The sequence below is a fragment of the Notamacropus eugenii genome, chromosome 3, assembly GCF_028372415.1.
Source record: "Notamacropus eugenii isolate mMacEug1 chromosome 3, mMacEug1.pri_v2, whole genome shotgun sequence".
In the NCBI taxonomy this organism is placed as follows: domain Eukaryota; kingdom Metazoa; phylum Chordata; class Mammalia; order Diprotodontia; family Macropodidae; genus Notamacropus; species Notamacropus eugenii.
The window spans coordinates 329,623,417-329,630,232 of NC_092874.1; positions in this window are offsets into that span (position 1 = coordinate 329,623,417).

Sequence of the window (6,816 nt, forward strand, 5' to 3'; positions counted from 1 at the left end):
CAGTTTTCTATGGATTGTACTTCTTGCAGATACATTTATAGTCATCTGTCTCTCAGATGAATCCTTAGTTTATCCAGAGTTGAGAAAAGGCACATTTCTCTGATCTGCAGTCCCAGCTAAGGTGCTAAAACACAAATAAATTGACATTTTATTTTTTACGTAGGGAAGATATTTCTGTTGATAGTATTAAACTTTTCGAATGACACTTAGGTACACAACAATTAGATTTAGACTGTGATGTCCTTGAGAACAGGGTCTGTCTTTTACTTTTCTTTGTATCTCCAGAGCTTCAAACAGTGCCTGGCACATAGTAGGCACTTAAAAAAATGTTTACTTATTGACTGGGTCAGCCAAAGGCATCAGTGAATAAATACCGAATGATTGCCTGGGTATTGGCCAGGCTGAAGGTTCTATCCATTATTTACAATGTCTGAATTAAGTGTGGATATCATTCCGTCCCTTTCATTATCAGCCCTAATTCTCACAAGCCCCCCACAAATCCACCTTTGTCCAAATATAGGGTCTTTGCTCTCTATCTCCCTATAGTTTAATGCCTTTTATTTTTATATTCAACAAGCTTTCCAGTACCAAAGTCATAGTATCCATCTTTCTCCAAATATAGAATATAGAATTATATAGAGAGAATATATAAAGAAATATTGATTATATATAAATATACACTACAGAATTCTCCAAATATAGAATAACTCTTGCAATGAGCATGACCTTGTATGGAGGGTATTGAGGATATTGAGAATTATGAATATGGACTGAAAATAAGAATATTGGAAATGAATAGTAGAAGATGGTACAGTTAACTTTCTACACTAATCTAGTAAACCTTTGAACTCAGTATAGATGCAGCTGTTGGTCCTTAATTGTAGCTAGCACTGTTGGAGAGGGTCCTGAGATGACTCTGGCTTCAGTTTGGGAGATGGGGTTCTCTGCTCAGGAAAATTTCATCAACTAGTGAGCCGTTCAATAAGGGGGATTTCTTGGAATGCAAATGAAATACTACCCCTCATCACTGCCCTAGTAATAATTCCCCAAACTAGTTGTCCTCTACTGCCCTCTGCTGCTAGGGGAAGGTAATGGTTTCATACCTCAATAGCCCTCCTGCTAAGATCATCCTGTGGTGTTCTTGAGGGACAGACTCTAATCTCAACAAGCTCTAGGTCAGGTGTTCTGCACCTTTTTTTGTGCATCATGGACTCTTTGAAGTCTGATGAAGCCTATGAACCCTTTCTCAGAATAAAGTTTTTAAGTAATAGAAAGAAATTCTAAATTTAGTGAATGCTAAAAATAAAGATGTATTTTTTTTCACATCCAAACTCATACATTTCGAAATCTGACCTCAGACCCCTTGCTTGCCCTAGGCAATATAATTTTCTGATGTCTCAGAGTCTATCAGAATTTTGCTATTTCTAATTTGCCTCTTTCAAGATTGTCAAGGTATTCCCCCTCTGTGGGAAAGCATGGCAGGGAGTTCCTCAGTTTCCCAAACTCTCCTCTTGATTTTGGCCATCCACAATCTCCAGAAGATATTTTCTGTCTCCCTTCCAACTACTTTTACTTTTCTTGTCCTTGTATGACAGCCTGTGCCAACCTTGGCTGTCTGTAGTACTGAGCCAAGTAATTTGTTTCCGAACACCTAAAACAAGGTCAGTGCCTTTCTTGAAACTGATCCTGTCCCTGGCAGGTAACAAGAACCTCTTGGGCCTCTTAGCTCCCACATTCACTGGTCCTGGGCTGTTCTGCTTTTTTCCCTGTTTTCAGGCAAAATTAGGACTCTTTCTCCATATTTCTAAATTATCACTGAGCTTAATGATCTGGATTAGTTTTGCTAAGTCCTATGAGGCCAAATGCCCTTCTAAAAGATAATAAAATCAGAAGGTTATAAATTTAGAGCTAGATGGGACCTCAGAGGTCTGAGACAGTCTCTGACACCATCTATCATGAACCTAAGAATTTTTCCAAGATTTTTCCTAAAACAGTTGGGAGTCAGTAATCTGGATCTTGTTCCTCAAACATATCCCACATTACCAATCATGCAAGGAAAACAATCCTCTGCTCTTGATAAGCTTCTACCTTTGGCCATTCTTACTACTTTTCAGATTCAAGGGAATCCTTGCAGATGAGGAAATTGAGGTCCAGAAAGGCTTAATGATTTGTCTCTGGCCATATGGCTAGTAAGTGTCTGAGGTGGGGTTCTTAGGCCCATTGCTCAAACCTTTACAGAAAATTTCAATTAGCCACTTCTCATTATATCCCATAGCTCAATGTCACCAAAATGTATTTTTTGTTCAGTTAGCAGTCTATTTCCTTGGATTTCCAGCATCAAGCTCATAGTATCCATCTTTCTTCAAATATTACTAGAGTAGTTCTTGCAATGAGCATGATCTTGTATAGATGCGATGTTGAGAATTGTGAATATGGACTGGATGGTTATCTTAGATAATGAAGTACAAGAATATGCATTCCAATAATTGTATAAGGTATTTGAAGAGGAACACCTTTACAACCTCTAGAGTGCCTTGGAAGGATGAGTGACCAAAACTACCCACATTTCGTATACATTGATGTGACCTTGCAATTTCCTAAGAAAACTGGTTGTACCAACAAGGCAAAATGGTTACTCTAATTTTACTGTGTTAACTAATTGTCAGCTCTAAAAGAAACCAATTCCAGATGACTTAAGTTATTAGTAAAATATTACAAACAACAAGTAAGAATGCTTTTTACCATTCATGCAGCTTACACAGAGCCCTATAGGACTATACAACTGTAGGATCTATAGGATCAAGTAGTGGCAATGAATATCATAAGAGCACTGGTTCTTCAGCCTCTGAAGTGGATCTAGAAAAATTTGACTTTAAGGATTCCCTTGAATCTGAAAAGTAGTAAGAATGGCCAAAGGTAGAAGCTTATCAAGAGCAGAGGATTGTTTTCCTTGCATGATTGGTAATGTGGGATATGTTTGAGGAACAAGATCCAGATTACTGACTCCCAACTGTTTTAGGAAAGATCTTGGAAAAATTCTTAGGTTCATGATAGATGGTGTCAGAGACTGTCTCAGAAATCTGCTTGTTAGTGGAATTGTCACAGAGTGCAAGAGTTCATAACTACTTGTGTTGAATAAGCTTCTGTTTAGGGATGATATCTAATAAATAAAATTAAGGGGGAGAGAGAAGACGAAAGAGAGATGTAGAATGGGGTAAATTATCTCACATAAAAGAGGCAATAAAAAACTTTTAAATGGTAGGGAAGATGGGGGAGGTGAGAGGGAATGAGTAAACCTTACTCTCATCAGATTTGGCTAAAGAGGGAATAACATCCATACTCAGTTGAGTATGGAAATCTATCTTACCCTACAGGAAAGTAGGGAGGAGGGAGATAAAGATAGTGGTAGTGGTGATAGAATGCAAGATGGAATGAGTGAGAGGCTAATCAGAAGCAAACTCTTTTGAGGAGGGACAGGGTTAAAGGAGACAATAGAACAAACAGGGGGCAGGATAGGATGGAGGGAAATATAGTTAGTCTTTCACTACATGAATATAATGGAAGTGTTTTGCATGACTATACATGTATAACTTATATCAAATTGCTTGCCTTCTCAATGAGGGTGAGTGAGGAGGGAGGAAGAGAGAGAATTTGAAACTCAAAGTTTTAAAAACAAATGCTAAAAATTGTTTTTACATGCAACTGGGAAATAAGATATACAGGCAATGAGGTATAGAAATTTATCTTACCCTTCAGGAAAATAGAAAGGGAAGGGGAAAAGAGAAGGGAGGTTAGATTGGGGGAAGGGTAATTACAGTACATGCTATCTTGGGGTGGGTAGAAAGGAGAAATGGGGAGAAAATTTGGAACTCAAAATCATGTGGAAGTGAATATTGAAAACCAAAATTAACTAACTCACTAAATAATATACTTCTGCTTTCATCATATTCTTGTCTATTTGCCTTTGTAGCATGCTATGTGTAGTTTCTGCCATTATCTATTCATGTATATGTTGCTGTCCATATATACTTTGTCATAGAAGTCTACTATTGTTATCATTGTTTAATATTTCTGTTATTCATCTTTGCTTCAGTGCAGTAGGAGATGTATGGACTACTGTGACATATCTTTTTTTTTTATATCCTTTATGTAATTTAGACCTGTAGTTGCTGAAGTAACCTGTCAAATGAAGTTTTGCATTGTACTTGTATTACATATTCTGTTGTATTATAAGTTTTGCTGATAGATATGTATATATTTGTATATATACAAATACAAGTACATGTTATATGTATATATATTTGTTATGGATAGATGATTGTGTGGAATCCTGGGTTAATCATTCTTTTTCTATTAAGCATTGATTTTTTTCCTTTTTGTGCTCTGCTATATAATTATAGATGTCAAAAGTAGCATAGTTGATACTGCAAGGGATTACAAAATTCCAGAACCAAGGGAGTAATGTTGCTGAGTATTTAGAACTGAATTTTCTTGTGGTAAGTTTCTGGTACCTGGTAATATGAAATTTTGGAAATTGTAGTTCTGATGGACAGCATGAGTGTCCCTCCAGATAATGGGGAAAGATCAAAAGGTGCAGAGGAGAGAACAATGAGTCAAAATAGCTAAGCATAATATTCAGTTTTGGTCTTGAAAAAAAGAAAGTGCAGTGGGAGTAATGTGATTATTAACTGTGGCCTGATGTTTTGGGGTGATGGAAATGCTTCAGCAGGCATTTTGAATGGACATTAAAACTTAGGATGTCAATGCAATTGGACCTCTCTCCTGATTGCCAGTCCGCCTATTCAAACTCCCAAGGAAGGATGTGTGGCTAAGACAGATTCTCTGAGATCAGTCAAAGGACAATGAAAGTTTAACTCCCCTTCTCTTTCCTCAACACATTTTTGACATGATTCCTCTCTTATGTGTTTGTTAATTCTTCATATTTTCATATAAAATTATAATTGTTCATATCTGCCTACTGTGATCATTTATGCTTGTCATTTATTTGTGCAAGGGATGTTGCAGTGAAGAGTGAGTGTCAGTAAGTAGTTTGTGGAATACAGTGATAAAACAGGCAGAAGTTTAAAACTGTACAATATCCTTTTTTTTTTTAAACACACCACTGGGGACTGAATGAAATGAGAAAGTCTTGGATTTATTAAATCATAACCTAAACAAAAGAGATGAATTATGTGATTCAGACCATTTTGTGTGATTCAGACTATATTGCCTATAAAATTCTAGCAATCATAGTTTATGGTTTATAGTTGCTTATATAATCCTAGAAACTCTATTTTTCTGTTGTCTGGTTTTATATCTGACTCTGTATTCTCCTATACCTTTTCATATCCCATCAGTTGTCAAGTCATTGACTCTAGGGTCCTCAATCTCTTGCTTCAGTTCCTTTATACTCCCATCACAACTACCCTCTTCCAAATCCTCATCACCTTTCACCTGGACTTCCATCTTCAAAGTGGTCTCCCTTTCTCAACTCTCTGAGTATTCTCCACACAGCTATCAAACCGATATTTTTAAACACCAGATATGTTAATGCTACTTCTCTGCTCAAGAAATTTCAATGGCTCCCCGTTGCTTTTAGGATAAAATGAAACTTCGGTGTTTGTTTTACTTTTATTTTTGAATGCCCTGGGGCTCATTCAAAAGATTCTAATCAAATGTGGAAATATGTCTAATATGATTGTACATGTATAGCCTGTATTGGATTGCATGCTGTCTTGGAAAGGGAGGAGGGGAAGGGGATAAATTTAGAACTCAAAATCTTGTAAAAGTGAATTTTGAAAAGTAAAAATAAATAAATAATTTAAAAAAGATTCTAGTCAACTAAAACCAGTCCTTTCTGGTCTGACTCCTTCCAGCGTGGATGTATTCTGGTGAAAGAAAAGAGGAAGTTCTTTAATGTGGGAAGCCTCCAGCCTTCCCATCCAAAGTCAATAAGTGACCCATGAAAATAGACCTCAGTACTTGCCTTGGTTATTCTTTTGTTTTAGCTGAAGGAGATGGGAGCTACCTATTACCCCGTGAGCTTCAAAAGGAATTAAATTAAAATTAGGGGCAGGGACCAAGGTGGTGTACGGGTCAAAGTGTGCCTCTCAAATGTTGGAAAAGAATCTTTGTTTTTACTTTTTCTTCAAAGTAAATATCCTTTGGTAAATTCTAATTTATGTTAATTGCCTAAATGACTCTGGGCTGCTAATCACTGGCAACTTACTGTGGGGGAAATAAACTCAACATGAACTTGAGTTAATGCATTAGAAAAAGACCCCCTCCATATACACATAGCAGCCCTCAGGAGTACTCTTAGAACTATAAAAGGAGAAGGGTGGAGGGTTCCTCATTCTGAAAAAGTGAATTCAGTGCATTCTTTACACTAATGTCACATGCTGTCAAGCAGAGGACGCTCATTCACAAAGGACCCTGACTATACTCACGAGATCAGGTTCAGTCCTGCGGAAACCTGGCCCTAAAGAGAGAAGATTTAGGCTTTTCTTGAACTCTCTGGCTCATTTTGTTCCCACCCCAAAGTCCTAGAAAAAATCTTTTAAAGCTTATGTTTGGCTCATACTTAGGGACTTCCTTAAAAGAGATTAATTAGGGTACATTTGAGCAAAGTTTCTAAATATACGATGTAGTAGATATCAGATATAGAATAGCTATTTATTTCCTTCACCAGTAAGGAAATACTTAAAACACAAGTACACTCAAGTACACATTGATATATTTGGAAAACCAGAAATCTTCTGCCTTCTGTAGTATATTCTTAGCTTATGGCTCCCTGCCACCAACTCCACACAGCCA